This window comes from Topomyia yanbarensis, chromosome 1 (genome assembly GCF_030247195.1).
Source record: "Topomyia yanbarensis strain Yona2022 chromosome 1, ASM3024719v1, whole genome shotgun sequence".
NCBI classification, from domain to species: domain Eukaryota; kingdom Metazoa; phylum Arthropoda; class Insecta; order Diptera; family Culicidae; genus Topomyia; species Topomyia yanbarensis.
In genome coordinates this window covers 10,348,408-10,365,954 of record NC_080670.1, presented here as the reverse complement: position 1 = coordinate 10,365,954, position 17,547 = coordinate 10,348,408, and the positions used below count along the sequence as shown (strand labels likewise).

The 17,547-nt window shown below is 42.1% G+C and overlaps 1 protein-coding gene across 2 annotated transcripts in view; it reads right to left on the bottom strand.

The window, feature by feature from the left end:
- The window catches only part of LOC131676870 (ETS-like protein pointed), a 353,859-nt gene that overhangs the window by 154,600 nt on the left and 181,712 nt on the right, over nucleotides 1-17,547 (bottom strand). The gene's annotated exons all lie outside the window — the stretch shown is intronic.

Below are 17,547 nucleotides of genomic sequence, written 5' to 3'. Positions count from 1 at the left end.
TTAGATGGAACGAAATTTCATTCATCATTTTCTTCCACATCGAAGCAACCCGGTCCGGACATACACAGGCACACTCACACACACCCCTCTCGGCAAAGATATGTGTCCCACTGTTCTGTTTTCGTTGTAATTTTATATTTCCTGTGAAATGTGTATTTCTGCTCTTCTACCTTTCTGTCCTGCCTGGCTTCATTTATGGGCCACGATATTTGTGATCTGCTCAGCTTTGAACCGGGTTCTTACCTCTCGTCATCATCGAAGGTTGGTTGGCTTTCCCAAACTCCAACAGAAGCAGCATCAGCAACAACGCCAAGAATGTCGACGCCGCAAACAGTCAACTCGAAGGAGATTATCGCGGATTGGAGATCTTCCGATTGCACTTCACTCTGAGGAGAGCTGGTTCGTCATTGTGTCCGTGTGTATGTATGTGACTGTGCACAAGTGGCAGTTTCGAATTCGATGACTTTGAACGAGTCACTAATCCGAAGTGGTTTGTGAAAACTATATACGGCTATTAGCTACATCTCAATTCGAAGGAGGATATCTTGAGATCAAGATCGGCTCGTTTCTTTTTTGTTGCTGATGCTTGACAGAGATCACTGGTTCGGTTTGACAGTTGGGCAATCTTCTGCTAATTGGCCTTAATACATTTCTACACGTGAAAAATCGGGGCTATGAAACCGATGAAACTGTCATGCACGCAAAAAAAGATTAAGTTTAAAATTGCGTCTTTGTGCGCGGTCAAGTCAACTGCCATATACTGATGAGATGTAATCGAAACTTTAATCGAATTTAATGATAAGAATTATATCATGCTGTGTATTTCCAAAAGTAACAGCTGACTTTTTTCGGCTTTTTAATAATTTTTGCTATGGTCGCGAGAATAGAGAATACAAATTAGTCTATGACAAAAAACACACTTTAAAATGAGAAACTTCCATGGCCATACAGAGCAATTCTCTGTCACTCTGTATGACTATGAGGCGTTGTTGTTAAACGAGGCATACTATCGAGTGCTCGATGTGTTTGGGAGAAGATTTCCGTGCTAAACACTCGGCGACAATGATGAAAGAGAAATTTAAAGTGAAAGGTAATGGGAAAGAAGATACGAAAAAGGAAAAATATAAATGAAGAAGCAAAGATAAAAAAGAAAAAAAAAGAGTAACAGGAATAAACAAATGTGCAAGTAATCAAAACTACAGGAGAGGGGAAAAGGACAAGAAAATGGAAGTTAGAACAAGGAAAAGTAAAATAAGAAAAGGAAACAAAAGAAGGCAAAAAAGTAAAAAGCAATATGTTGATCGGAAAAGTTGACAAGCAAATGAATGAGAAGTGATAAAAGGAATAGTGTGAAAATATATAAATGCATCCGAAAACCAAACAAATTAATGAGCATGATCATGCCCGTAAAACTCGTACACTCAGGTTTTTTTTTACGCGGGGGATACGAGCCGCATAAATGAAAACCGCGTAAATGAAAACCGCGTAAATTTCAAAATCCGCGTAAATGAAAACCGCGTAAATTTCAAAATCCGCGTAAATGAAGACCACTTAAATTTAAGAATCCGCGATAAAGGGAACCTCATTGATGGATACCGCGTAAATTCCAAAAACCGCGTAAATTTCAAAAACCGCGTTAATGAAAACCGCGTAAATTTCAAAATCCGCGTAAATGAAAACCGCGTAAATTTCAAAATCCGCGTAAAAAAACCGCGTAAAAAAATACCGCGCAAAAAAAAACCGCGTAAAAAAAACTTGAGTGTAATTGCTATTCAGTGGTTGACCAGGACTATCGAAACTAATAAGAGAACCAAGAAATCGAGCCTGGGAGTAGCAATCCATCCTCACTGTGCACGTTTCGAGAATTTTATATCTTGAAATGCCAATAACGGAGCCGGCCATGTCCTTACAGTTATCGAGGAAGGAATGATGTTTTAGTGTAACATACGTTGCTATAGAGACCGGCTATACCTCTGCATCTCCACGATTGTCACGGGAAGGTGGTTTTGTTAGTGGGATGGTGTGAAAAGTTACACAAATCAGGATTCACGTTGATAAGTGACACGATCTATGCCGTTCTCAGAAGTGATACCATGCATTTATTCCTCTGGGCAGCCAGCTGCCGAAAATCTGTGATAGATTTATCATTTGTTGAACTAATACAAAAATCCTCAGATTGTAAAAAATGCAACTTCAACAGTCGGGAATATTACTTAAGCTTAATTGAATCCAATGACATGTGAACGATTTTATTATTAATTTTTTAAATGTTGAACAAGATTTGAAGGGAGCGTCTGGTGTAATTTTTGAAAGTAATTTTGTTATACAATTTTGAAGGCAAGGCAACATTGGACCTCTTGTATAATGCTAAGGTTTATTTATACAATCATTATCAACGAAAAAAATTTCAGCCTCGCAGAACCGCTCCAGGAGCGTTCCAAGAGTAGACGTCCAACCATTTCCACGTCGAGGAGCGCCACGGTGAGCATGATAACTCTTGATAGAATTGTCTGAATAAGGACATTCAATAAGATTTTTAATACTTAGACTTGTAGTTACTTGACGGAAAAAAATAAAACAAAATTTCAGAAAATTAAAATGTTAAAATGTGAAAAAATACGATTTTTTTAGAACTTAGCGTGAAGCGAATCGATCAAAACTTTTGTACATTATAGTATATCATGCTGTAATTTGTATATGTAAAAATATCGACAAACGACACGGTGGCGAAGCTTTTTGTAGAACATCTCTGGAAAAACCCGATTTGCGGTGTTACCTGCCATTCCAAAATTACTTAACCGATTTCTTTCAAACTGAGTTTTTGAGATAAATTTTCAATTGAGGAGTTTTTGTACTCATTTTAAATAAAAATTACTATTTTTCATGACACATTCCGCCTTTTTATGATGATCTTTTTTGTTTTCACAGGTTGCGTTTCCTGCCAGCTCCAATATTTCAACGGTGAAATATTGCATTACGACCGCGAACTAGACGAACGCTCTGCCCGGTAGCGGCATGCTCGGCGTAGTCGCCCTTTCTCGGCAGACGGTGAATTCGATCGTCAGAAAACAGGAGACCGGCAAAAAACAAGTCAGATTTTGATTTTTCAGATGAACTCCTTTAAAACCAGAGATGGTGTTTATGTGACGGACGAAAAAGATGTTCTTAATTGTCTCTTCGACACACGCTTTCCAAGTTGTATCGATCCGGAGTTGAACAATGTTCACAGATCTCATTCTGGTGATTCGGACTCGTGGGCGTTAGCACGCACATTGATTGCCACTGAATCGGTCAAGTGGGCATTCGACAGCTTTGCTTCATACAAATCACGCGGAAAAGATGGAATACTTCCCGTGCTACTGCAAAAGGGATCAGATATTCTTAAACATGTCTTGAAAAATATTTTGCTTTCCAGTCTTGCTACTGGGTATATCCCGAAAGCATGGCGAGAAATAACTGTTAGATTTATTCCCAAGGGGGGGGGGGGGCGCTCAAGCTATGAAGAAGCCAAGAGTTTTAGGGCTATCAGCGTAAGTTCTTTTCTTCTGAAAGCTTTGGAACGGATAATCGATCATCACATCAGGAACGTTAGTTTAGTTAAATATCCACTGCATAAAATGCAACATGCATATCAGAGTGGGAAATCCACGATCACTCTGCTTCACGATGTTGTATACAACATTGAGTAAGCCTTCTCGCTCAAGCAATCTAGCTTGGATGTATTCCTAGATATTGAGGGTGCTTTTGACAATGTGTCCTTCCAGTCTATTCGGGAAGCGACGCGCGGTCATGGGATACCTGCATGTATCTCGGGTTGGATAAACGCAATGCTTAGTAACCGCATACTTTGCTCGTCACTGCGACAGGCTGAGATACGGAAGTTGAGTATTTGCGGTTGTCCTCAGGGCGGCGTTCTGTCACCTTTGTTATGGAACTTGGTAGCTGACGGCTTGTTGAAGAAGCTCAATGAGCTTGGATTTCCAACCTACGGGTTTGCTGACGATTACCAAATACTAATTACTGGATTTTGCATCGGAACAATCTTTGACTTAATGCAACAGGCATCAAGAGCTGTCGAACAGTGGTGTCGACAAGTTAAACTATCAGTTAACCCAAGCAAAACTTCAATGGTTCTTTTCACGAAGAAGCGAATAACAACCGGGGTTCGTCCCTTGCAGTTCTTTGATTCTGAGCTACTGTGTGCAGATCAAGTAAAATACGTTGGAGTCATATTGGATTCCAAACTGAATTGGTCTGCTCACATTCAGTTCAGAGTCAAGAAAGCGTGCATGGCCTTCGGGCAGTGCAGACGAACTTTTTGAAAGACCTGGGATCTCAAATCTAAATACATCTATTGGATTTACACGACAATTGTAAGTCCAATACTGTCATACGGATGCCTCGTGTGGTGTCAGAGGGGAGAGGTGCTGACAGTCCAGTTAAAGCTAAGAATGGCGCTCATGGCGTTGACTGGTGCTTTCACCACGACTCAGACTGCTGCTCTGGAGGCACTTCTAAATATCAATAACCATTACACATACACCTCAAACAAGAAGCACTATCATGTGCATACATACTGCAGGTTACTGGGCTTTGGAACAGTAATCATGTTGATCTTGCTACCAGTCATACACGATTGTGGTCACAAATGGTTAGATGGGGTGAAGATATTCTTGCTCCCAGCGATATTACACTCAATTGTAGTTTTCCTTACAGGAAGATTCTCTCTCGAGAGGAGTGGTTGTCTGGCTATATGGAAAGACAACAACAAACGCTAGCGGTCTGTTACACTGACGGTTCTCTGATGGAGGGACGTGCTGGTGTCTACTGTCGGGAAATGAGATTGGAACAATCTCACTCACTAGGTAGATACTGTACTGTATTCCAAGCAGAAATCTTTGCGATTATGTGCGGGGTGCAATTCAACTGAGTTTGTCCGGCAGAGTTATAAACTTTTGCTCCGATAGTCAGGCTGCAATCAAGGCCCTTAGCTCAGACAAATCCCGGTCCAAGCTAGTGATCGCGTGCCGAACCCAAATCGAAGAACTAAGCATTGTCAACACTATCTACCTTGTCTGAGTGCCCGGACATTGCGGACATTACTGGAAATGAATGGGCTGACGAATTGGCCAGGGCAGGTTCAGCGATTGACTTCGTTGGTCCTGAGCCCGCGCTGCCAGTTTCGACAAGTTGGATAAGGGAAAAAATACGGTCCTCGGCTTCATCCGAGCACCGCAGTTATTGGAGAAATCTACAAACGTGTCGCCAAACAAAGGCGTTTCTAGAACAACCATGCCCAGTGGTTTCGAAAAATCTCCTACATTTTTCGAAGCTCCACTGCGGCATGCTGAACAGGGCTTTAACCGGCCACTGGAAACTCAATTATCACATGGCAATTATTCAGCGCGCTGAGTCTTTTTCATGTGATCTTTGTGAATCCGACTACAGAACCTCATTTCATCTGATATGCAATTGTCCAGCGGTAGCGCAATTGCGATTTCGAGTCTTCAGACATCCTTATATAGACGAAACCATGTTTGGACGACTGAAACAGAGACATACTAAAGTTTTTTTATCCAATGTGGTAAAGAGCTTTAGGCTTATTCGGAGGCAAATTGAACTACTTGTGAGTTTAACTTACCTGTTGTTTATTTTTGTTTTGTGCTGTTATTTTTCCCACCCTTTCAATTCTACTTCCCCACACCTCCTTGTCTTTTTTCCTCCGTTCAGGAAATGATGAAATCACACGGAAAGGCACAAATCCCCGACGTCATACGGGGAACGTGCCATTTAAGCCAATATATTCTAATTCCCCCTTTCTCGGCAGACGGTGGATTCGATCGTCAGGAAACAGGAGACCGGCAAAAAACAAGTCAGATTTTGATTTTTCCTTCGCATTTCCTCCGTACATAGCGATCTTAATCAACGCTTGCATCTCTCGCACACTACTCCTTTCCCATAGTGTGTGCTGCGCTCGGTTCAGTTTAGCTTCAACGCAAAAGGGATCGAATGTTGAATGAAAACGGTGTACCTCCATCGTCAAAAAGCGTGGAGCTTCGAACAAAAACTATTCAAGATTCGCTGTTCGGTGCATGAAATTAGCGGGACCCTATCACGAACTAGCTTCGCTCAGATGCTTTAAAAACGGGTTTTCCGTGTGTGTGTGTGTGTGTGTGTGTGTGTGTACTTTCCAAATATCGGAAATAAAAATAATAGTTGGTAAAGGAAAATATTTTCAAAGTTAATCCTTGTTTAATGGTTTGATAGCGCTGGTTAGCGAAAATTTGTTTTAAAAAGGAAATATTCTCCGAGTGGGAGATTTTTGTTCCGTTTGTCAGTCCACTTAGCCGGGTGAAACCTAATAATCACTTTTTCACTTCACTTTCGATGTTAATGCGTAGTCTCCGGACATCTGATTAGAAACCGACTAAAATTACAATTCTTTCTGTTCAAGATTTGTGGTTCGGTGCATGAAACTAGCGGGAATCACTCATAAACGAGCTTCGGTCGTGTGTTTTAAAATCCGGTTTTTTGTTGTGTATGCTACTTTCTAACCATCAGAAATGAAAATAATTGCCTCTTCTAGGTTATATCCATTGAAACGGTTTCAAATAAGTGATGACATTTTCTTCTTTGATAATCGTTGGTTTTGTGTACAAATACCATTACATTTTCTTATGTTAAATTTGAATATTCCAAAATCAGTCGAGTTTGTTTTTTACATTCGAAACGTTAAGCTTCCATAGCCAACTATTTCATGGCATGCTGTTACCAAGACCATTTTTCCTATCACCCCTCAGTTTATGCAAACTAATTTCGCCATTTAGCAGCTTCCTCCGTTCTCGCACGACACGGTTCCAAGCAACTCACGACAGCGATCCCTGCTGGATAACAGTGGAGAGACTCGACATAATTAAATCATAATCAGCCATCAAATTATTCACCACTTACGGTGGCGGCTTGACTTTTATAATCAACTAATTGCGCCTCGTGTGTGAAATGTTCACCACCTCTCACGTTAAATTAAGTGGGGCACACCACGCAACGCCATTTCCGGAAACACGCCATCACCCGCGGAGCAGTACGTCCACCCTGTTGTCACCTGTACCGTACCCGGAGCAATATTTTCACCCCTCCAAAAAAAATAAATAAACTGAACCAACCTGAACGCAAACCAGCGCAAACCTTACAACATCAACAACAGGTATTTCCTGAGAAACTTCCCAATGTGACCGACGACCCCTCTCGGAACAAATGGAACGCCAGCAAAACACAAATGCAAATTAGGATTAAGTTTTTGACTTTGTTGTAGCCCTACCCTATTCTATTGCTGCGCACAGACGTACACATTCTAAATCTGTTTATTGAAAAATCATTAACGTCGCTCCTCTTGACTTCGGGTGAGTTGAAAACCTTGCGAGGAACAGAACACAAAGGATCTTCAACTCAATTGAGCGATGGGAATCCCTCAAGAAACGCTTACGAGAAAAAAACGGCCTACCTGGATGGACTACAACGACAGCTGAGTATCGATCGGCTGGCGAGCGAAACACTTTTGCCAAAATATATTTCATTGATGAAAATCCGATTTTGGAAATCTACCCTGAAGCGAGCAGAAAGAGGAAAAAGTGATCGAAAAGAAGAAACACAAGGGGAAATCCCTTCTTCCTTTTTGTTTCTCTCCTGGAATGATTTTGCAGGCTCCGAAACCCGAAAGATGCTGCGTTACGAGGTGCATCCAAAATCCCCCGTTGCGTTCAGTGTGTCCGGAACCCGTACCTCCTCCCTCCGGTGCTGCTCCTCTGCCTGACCCGGGATTGGTTAAAAGGAAGAAATTACTATAATCCCCTCTGCCTGAAGCTGAAGTGAACGCAAAAGCCGTACCTAAATGAGGGCGATCTTCAAGTTCCGATTTTCTTTGATTCGATTTCTTCCGAATGACAGGTAGGTATCCGGACAGAGCCAGGCTGACTATAGGGATGGAATTGGTTTTTTTTTGTTTTGATCTTCGTCTTTCGACGGTCCTCCCGGGTACGCTGCCTTAAGAGGTTTATGAGTTCGGAAAGCCGTGAAAAGTGTGATTTTTTTGTTGGTAATCCGTGATGATCTTACTTGGAAACTTGGAATTATTAATTGTTTTCCATGTACGCCGTACGGAACCATTAATCAAGTGGCCTTTGTTTGTCGAAGCTGTGGGAAACGATCGGTATCGCGAAGATAATAATCTAGTTAGCTAGTTAGAATTTTCAAATTAAGGGGGTGGGCGTAGCGTAGTTGGTAAATCGATTGCCTTGTACGCAGCGCACCTGGGTTCGTGTCCCAACCCCGCACATAGGGTTAGAAATTTTTCATAAGAGATTTTTCTAACCCGAAGAGGCGAATGACCTTAAGGTTAAAACCTCTATAATCTAAAAAATTTTTTCAAATTTAACCAAAAAGATAATGCATAATGAGAATATTATCAATCGCGAATCTGCTCACATCTCTTAGAAGTAATAGGAAATGTTTTTCATCCCCCGATTTGCCTAGTAGGTGCTTTTTGCATTTTTCATACAATAAACTTGTTTATACTTTCTACTTTGAAGGTGCTAAGCGATCCACGTGGAACTGTCCTTAGTGTAGTAAAAATTTAGATTAGACCGAGACAAAATTAAAATTCTAAGCAAGCAGTACATTGCAGAATACGCTTTAGGGCCACCTGCTGTAACAAAGATCCGGAACAAACGAGACAGAAAGAAACAGAAATCCAGAGCACATCCGAATAAACGAAGACGACCAAGAGGAACACACAAACATTGTGAACTACGTGCAAGGAACGGAACCTTTCAATCTGTCAATGCGAGAGGTCCCAGTGCGATCAGAAAACGATCCGAACCTGGGTTTACTTCTTGGGCTCTCCGGCTCTTCGGGTCGAAAATCACCGAAAGAGAAAGAGCCTGCCGAGTGGGATCACAAAACGGGGCCAGCAGAAAAAGACAGAAAATCACTGCAGAAACCTTCCGATGATGATGACGACGACGACAATAACGACCACGACGACGACGACGAACGAAGGATAGGAAAAGAAGACCACTTACTACAAATTTTACTACGAGCAGTTAGCCTCCGGTGCGACACAGCCAGAGCAGAGGCAAGGTGGAAGGTTTTTTTCATGAATGAAACTCGAGCTGATGAATGAATTTCTTCTTTCTCTTGATGGCTGTCGTCATCATCATCTTCGTCGTCGTCGTCGTCGTTTGGTGCACGGGGGCTATGATGGCTAGTGGCGCGTTTGCCAAGTGGTGTCTCTTCCTGTCGTGGCCTGGTGGTGGTGGTGGCAGCAGAAGCTGAACTGTGCTGGGGAGGTGGATCTGGTTGGCGATCACGAATGGGGTTTATGTTTTCTCTTTCGGACCAACCGAAATAAAGTAGGCTGCGATTAAAAGGTTTCGCGAAAAAACCAGGTTAAATTTGAATTTTGACAGATACACGATCAGTTGCAGAAGCTGCTTGCTAGGGTATTGTATAGCAACAGAAAATAGCTTACATTATGTACCGTAGGGTAGTGATTAGAGAAGGGAAAATGCACGAGAACAAGAATTAAGATAAATGATATGGTGTGGTAAAGCTCTGCTGTGAGGAGGGTCGCCATTAGCGGGACGGCAACCGCACTATAAGTATAAGTTGTCTGCCTTCTTACCCTTTGGAGGGTGGGAGGAGATACAGGAAGCAGGGTGCGGAGCGGAGAAGAGCTATGATAAAATGCATCATTGATAGCTGTTTCGATAAATGAATTTTAATTTTTTCTTCTCTACTTCGTCATTCTGTTGATTCATTCATAAATTGTATAGAAGAAAGAGCTGCCTTTGAAAGACCCCGTACGAGGCAGGGCGGGTGAGCCTGAGGGAAACGAGACAGGCAGAGCGACCGGAAGTTATGAACACATTTTCTAAAGGAACAAAAAACATGTATGGCTTTCGGCAAAAGGATTTCTAGCTGGTGAGTTGAGAGAAAGATACTGGTTTTGGACTCGGTTCGTTTCGGCTGAAATTTCAAGGTACGTTGCGTGTGTAGAAGTAGAAAATTTACTCTTATTCTTTTACATACGATAATGCGTTATGGTTTGATGGGGAGTCAAATGTTAAAGACATGTTCTATGAGTACAGTTCATCATGCAACTGTGACATAACGTAAACATTTCATTAGTTTTAACAACTGCTTACATCTCTCCCATCTGTGCTTTGAATCGCGAATAGATATCTGACGCACCATCTTCCTCTTAAGCCGAACAGCTGTTCTTGCCGCCTAATTCGCCGTGTAAACGAACACTACTCAAATTATCAAATAGGATCTTAAGATTGGAGCATGCCTGTGAAAAACTGTATTTCCGGGAACCATATTAATGAAATCGCAGGTAGGTTCTTGTCGAACAAATAGCAGTCAATTGTGTAAAAAAACTTTTATTATTGGTAGAACCTTTCTGAAATTGAAATTACGTCTGCGACCGAATCAAACCTTTGACCATAAATCGTCAAAAAAGTCAATTTTCGTTAAAAATTTTTGTTCGCGATTACATCAAATTTTGACGCTTTATGCATTTTGAAGTCATTTGGCATCAAAAATACAAGCTCGATTTTGAAATTTCCCCCCTTTGAACGAAAAAAGTCCAAAAAAGTTAACCTTCGTAAAAAAATTTCCGAGATTGCAACAAATCTCGACGTTTCATGCATTTTAAAGTAATTTGGCATCAAAAATGCAAATTCGACTTTGAAATTTTACTTTACTCCCCCCTTTGAACATAAATCGTCAAAAAAGTCAATTTCCGTTAAAAAAATTTTTCGAGATTATAACAACTCTTGACGCTTTATGCATTTTGAAGTCATTTGCCATAAAAAATATCAGCTCAATTTTGAAATATTCCCCCCTTTGAACGAAAAAAGTCAAAAAAAATAACTTTCGTTAAAAAAAATTCCCGAGGTTGCATCAAATTTCGACGTTTCATTTATTTTGAAGTCACTTGGCATCAAAAATGCAAATTCGATTTTGAAATATTCCTTTACTCCCCCCTTTTTTACTATGCAATTAAAATTAGCATCGCCACATTGCGAAATAATCCGTTAAAAACATTGCTACCGAAGGAATTAAGTTTTCCCAAATTGGACGTTTCGGTTCATAGCGTAGGGATCTTCTTCGTGTTTCAATAAGCTAAAATTTCTCGATTATTTTCTCAGGAGCCAAAATTAAATCGTATTTGACCAAAAATGGATACCTAGATACATAATACTAACTGTAGTTTCAGTTTCCTAATTGTTTATTGTTCCATCTTTGGTGCGAGGCACCACACAGACTATTTCTTAACCTAAAATTGTTACAGTTGCAATACATACATTTAATTACACATCATACAATTATAAACAAAACAAACGCTTAATTCAACACTAACAACATTACCCAAATGTAATCATTCTATCTATATATATATATAAAAGTCAATGTTTGTATGTATATGATTTATGGACTCCCAAACGGCTTAACCGATTGCCGTCAAAATTTATACATAGTAGGCATTTGTTCTGGAGCGTGTTTGTGTGCTATTGGTTTGGGATTGTCTGCTCGCCAGATGGCGCTTCGGAACAAATTGTGTTTTCCTCCTATTTCGTTGAAAGTCGCAGCAACGCGCGATGGGTATTAGCTAGTCTATATATATAAAAGTCAAAGTTTGTATGTATATGATTTATAGACTCACAAACGGCTTAACCGATTTCCGTAAAAATTTGCACACAATAGGTATTTGGTATGGGGCGTGTTTGTGTGCTATTAGTTGGAGATTATATGCCCGCCAGATGGCGCTTTGGAACAAATTGTGTTTTCCTCCTATTTCGCAGAGCGTCGCAGCAACGCGCGATGGGTATTAGCTAGTCTATATATAAAAGTCAATGTTTGTATGTATATGATTTATAGACTCCCAAACGGCTTAACCGATTGCCGTAAAAATTTATACTTGGTAGACATTTGTTATGGGGCGTGTTTCTGTACAATTGCTTGGGGATTGTCTGGCCGCCAGATGGCGCTTCGGAACAAATTGTGTTTTCCTTCTACTTCGTTGAAAATCGCAGCAACGCGCGATGGGTACTAACTAGTATTTAAATAAAAACAACGCTAACAAATCCTTAAGTAGTACAAAGCTTTTTACGGTCCGAATTCTACCGGTATTCAAACAACACGGTAACTTCTCCGACGAGGAACAACTTAGATCGAAAATTATACCAGAATGGTTGCTTGGGGGAGAGGTTTAAAACCAGTGTGTCTTTCGTAGGATAAAAAGAGAAAAGTGATCATGGCCTGCAGTACATATTAGACCTGCAACAATTTTGACTCTTTTTCGGAACACTGTTAATTCGAATGGTAATTGGTAATGATAATCATATGCATACAAAATATGAGCTTTTTCCGATAGCTCTAGTTCTCCCACAAGAGGTTTCAAGTTTCTTGGTTGGAAACTCGGCAATAAAAACTTAAATTCCAATAAAAAAAATCACAGTAACTCTGCGTACCTCAAAACTTACGGTCGCGTAGTTCATTTTATATTTGTTGAAGATCGCGTATTGATTGGAGGTTCTCCAAAAAAGTTATTTAACTTTGAAGACCAACCATTTTTTTTTAATTTTCCATTCTAAACATGTGCGAAAAAGAGAGGCAACACATTATTTTATATGAGAATACCTATTTACTGCAAAATCGGATCGATTCGCAGTCTTCGGCAATGTTGACCCTTACACCTTGAGCTATATATCTGCAGATTTTGGAATGCACAATATAATTCTGGCATTTCATTACTGAATTTATTGTTTCAATTGCCTATTTTTCGTATATTTTTACATACAAACTTGAAAACTCTTGTGAGTGAATTAGAGTTTTCTAAAACAACTCTTATTTGACAAGTGGTATGTGAAGCCAATTACCGTTTGATTTAACAGTGTTCCGAAAAAAAAGTCAAAATTGTTGCCGGCCTAGTACATATCAATGAAATCAGTGATAATGGAACTGGCGCATCCAACTCACCCTACTCCGACTGAGAGTTCCCCGACGGAGGAATTTCTCCCGACACCGATACCCGCTTTCTTTAGCCCATTGGGCTCCTAGCTTTTTCGAGATCTACTCGGATAGTATCCGGCGATGAAACTACCCTACTCCGACTGAGACTTCCCCGGCGGCGGAATTTCTCTCGGTAACGATATCTGTTTCGTGAGCCAAATAGAATCTACTCTACTGTGAATTCCTCGGTGGTAGATTTATCCGGATACCGATGTTTGTTTTCGTGAGCCATTTAGCTCCCCACTTCATCCCGACCTACTCGCTTTTCATCTCGGTCCCCGGCGGTGGACCAAGCCTACACAACAGGCCAGCCAGTAGGTACCGGTGCCGAGGTCTGTCCAGCGATTCCGTAGCGTAGCGTAGTTTCCGGTTCACTGTCGCTCCAACGACTTGCTGCTGGCTGTTCGACGTGATCTACTCGAACTAGGCCCCGGCGATGAATTTAGCCTACTCAAGAGCCACCCGTTAGGGTGCCGAGGTCGGTCCGGCGGTCCGACGAAGCATGGCGTCCGGTTCGCTGGCGAACAGATGACACGAACTCGGTGCTGCGTCGCGCACTATTCAACTGGTCCACGGAGATGGATCTAGCGGAGATTTCCCCTGCGGCGATTTTTTCCCGAACCTGGTATGTTGTCTCACGACGGCTTTCTAGACGATGGCGCTGCATTGTTGGTTCCTTCGCTATTTCCTCTTCCAGATATGCCCATCGTGGCATATCTCTTTGACGATATTGCCGACTGTCACACCGGGCAGGGCCCCTTCGAACTTCTTCGAACCTAGAGCATTCGAAGAACAAGTGTTCTGGCGTCTCATGCACGTTCATACACTCTGGGCAAAGGGGTAACGAAGCGTGTCCAAACCGATGCTGGTATTTTCGTATAAAAACTGCGTCAAATGGAAGTTAACCTCTCCATGCTTCCTATGCACCTAAGCCGACACATTTGAAATGGGTCGGAGGGTCCACATTCCTTTCTCCGCGTTGTCCCACTCATGTCATGCTGGATTTTTTCGTTTACTGACATTACCTATGTCTTGTGATGAGCCCGCTACAACTTGACATCAACCATCCAGATTGCCTCGATGCCTATTGTCTCTACCGTAAACATCTCCACTTTCTCGAGGGTCTCCCCGGTTATCGTCAGGACGTCATCTGCAAAGCTGACGATCACGACTCCCCTGAGACGGTTCAGTGTGTTAACACTCCGTTGTACATAATGTTCCAGAGCGTTGGGCCAAGTATGAATCCCCGAGGTACTCCCACCGCACAGTGGGACGGAATCAAAAAAAGCCGGACATTGATATTTGCTACGAAACTATTGGTTATGGCACTTTGATGTCTTCGGAAAGGTTTCTTCATTTTTTTAAGTAGTTTAATATAATGTTGGAAAATTTTTGTTTAAGGGGGTATGTACGCAGATAAAAAAAATAACTTTGCAAGTTGTTGCCAAAATTGATAGTCATGTATGGAAAGTTTGTAGACGAAATGATTTTATGAAACTTTGTTGAAGTAGCGAAATGGCTGTCTGTTAAGCGAAAAAAGTTATTGGGTGAAATTGAAGTACATGTCGGAATACCCCCTTAAAAAGTGTTTTTTCATTTTAACTTTTTATTTGATTTTTTGCAGTTTCTCGATGTTCTAGAAAGTTGTTGATGCTTTCAAAACACACCTTTTTGCGGAATACACCAACTCGCTATCTCTTCGTTTTTAGGGTGTATGTCTGTTTTTTTTGTTTTTTTTTTGGGCTAACTTTAAGGGGTTATGGTTTGTAGAGTAGCAGGTAGTAGTAGCTAAATTTATTTGTTGATGTTCAGCAAGAAATACCCTATTGATACATATATAATTCATAGCGGGATCTAATAGGATCCTTGGAATAATGCGGCAGCCATTTTGCTACTTCAACAAAGTTTCATAAAATCATTTCGTCTGCAAACTTTCCATACATGACTATCAATTTTGGCAACAACTTGCAAAGTTATTTTTTTATCTGCGTATATACCCCCTTAAATAAAATTTTTCCAACGTTATATTAAACTACTTAAAAAATGAAGAAACCTTTCCGAAGACATCAAAGTGCCATAACCAATAGTTTCGTAGCAAATATCAATGTCCGGCTTTTTTTGATTCCGTCCCACTGTGCACCGTGAACCTAATCGACCTCTGCCCCATGTTCGTCTCATTGACCAGTACTTGCACAAATAGTCCTGGACTGCGCTACGGCATTCCAGCTGGCGCTGCTCAACGCGTTCTTCGCGTCGATCGTTACAACACCGCAAGAGCGATTATCACTCCTCATTTGCTTGGATGCTTTCTCCGCGCTCGCGATGATTGTGCGGAAGGCGTCCATCGTCGAGATCCCTTTCCGGAATCGGAACTGCCTCTGCGATAGTCCGTTTACACTTTCAGCGTAGTTCGTCAGCCTGTTGAGGATGACCCTGTCAAGAAGTTCACCAAGCGTATCCAGCAGGTATATAGGCTGATACGATGCTGGATCTTCTGGTGACTTCCTTGGTTTTGGCAGCAACGCTTGTTTTAGGATTTTCTATCTATCCGCGAAGTAGCCTTCGTTCAGACGTTTTTGTAGAGCTATCCTGAACATGCCCGGCAGGATCGCGGTCTTCAGCGACACATTGGGGATACCGTCCAGATCGGAAGCTTTCTTCGCTTTCAGCCCTTTTGTCTCTATGAGGAGTTCGTCGTTGGAAACTCGATTGTCCGTCGTTGGATCCTTGATCTTTGCTATCACGGCACGATACGCGTTGCCCCAGGGATTAGCGTCTATGTCTCTAAGGTAAGTGGACTTACCAAGCACTATCCCGAAATATTACCTTACGATCTTCTCTGAATGCCGCAGATCTTACTCTCTGTACGCGTCTTCTGGATTTTAGCCAGGCAGCACGGAGGATGCTGAGCCTTTTATTCCACCAATACGCTGGACGCCGGTAATTCCAAAGACCCCATTTTCCTCGACATTGTTACGACATACGCTCTCGCTAATGTTTCCGACAGATCATCGGCATTCGGAATTGGAGCAAGACTTCCACAAAAAGATCCCTGTCGATGTCCTTTATTTTCCACTTCCGCTCACCAGTCCTCACTCTCCGCGTTACAGTGCAATTCCGCCGATCAATGATAAATGTTTTGGTGGTCGCTGTGTACTGCTCTCTAACTCACCAATTTATGTTATCTATCAACGGGGAACTACAGAATGTTACATCGATGCTGGATTCCCGACCGTCTTTACGGAATATGCTAGCGGAACCTTCGTTACACAGCCTGCCATCCAGCTTTGTCTGGGCTTCCAACAAGCTGTTACCTTGTCAGCGTTAGTCAGCCTGCTACACCACTCAAATGCTCAAGCGTTAAAATCTCCTCCTACAACGACTACCGAGTCGGCTAGTGCGTCCAGCATCCGACTGTACTGCTCTGGTTTCCATTGTGGGGGACCATAACAGCTAAATACGAATACGCCGTTAATGCTGGTGATCACGAAGCCCTCGTGTATTCTGTCCACCACCTCTTGGACAGAGAAACAGGTTGTATAAAGCAAGTAGAGTGCGATACATAGGAGTCCGAAAGAAATTACTTCATCTGGCACGTCTAGGAGATAAGTTGAGTCGAACCTGGTTCAGCAACTCGGAGCTATCCACATTGTTTCCCAGAAGATCAATGATCAACGATGTCGCGATGCTCTCACAAGAGCGCTCGATGGCACTGGCGTCCATCTTCCGGATACAATTCCGGATCCTGGTGGCCAACTGCTTCGTATCCTTGGCCCGCCAATTATTTTTGTACACTAGGGCACTGAGGGAACCGAAAAAATCCTCAATGGGACGGCACTGGGGCAAGTTGGTCGGGTTCCTTTCTTTCGGCACTTACTTTTTCTGCTCAAAATACTCCAGTGTCTTCTTGACCTAATGGGAAGACGCCCTGTTCGGCCCGAAGACGTACTTCCTATTCGCATGATGCTCCTTTAAGAACGACAGAAGAATTTTCTCAAGACAATCCTCCTGGTACACTTGTTGATTGATTGACCGCTCGGCTTGAACCACGGCTTTGAAATCTGTCTGTCCGATATGGCGATGTACACAATAACTTTTTTTCAAATTTATGCTTAAACTTATATTTTACTTCGAGGGGGGGGGGGTGGTGGTGTGGCCGACTTATCGCTGGAATAGTAGCTGACATTTCGTGGAATATGAATCTTCGAGAGCGGAAAGTAACTTTCGTCGTCCAGCACGAACGACGTCCCGCGGTAATTCTTCGTCATCCACCGGCACTGCGATTTCACGATAGCTATCTGCTCGTCCGTGTACTCGGGGGACCGAGTCTTCTTCCAAAAGATGCTGTCGTCCATCTTGTGGGTTCGGTGAATCACGGTATGGGAGCAGTGATATTTTCGGCCGGTCTCACGCAAACTCGTTCCGGCCGTGTTGTCGAACAGCTTTTTCAACACTTCCTTCTTCTTCTTCTTC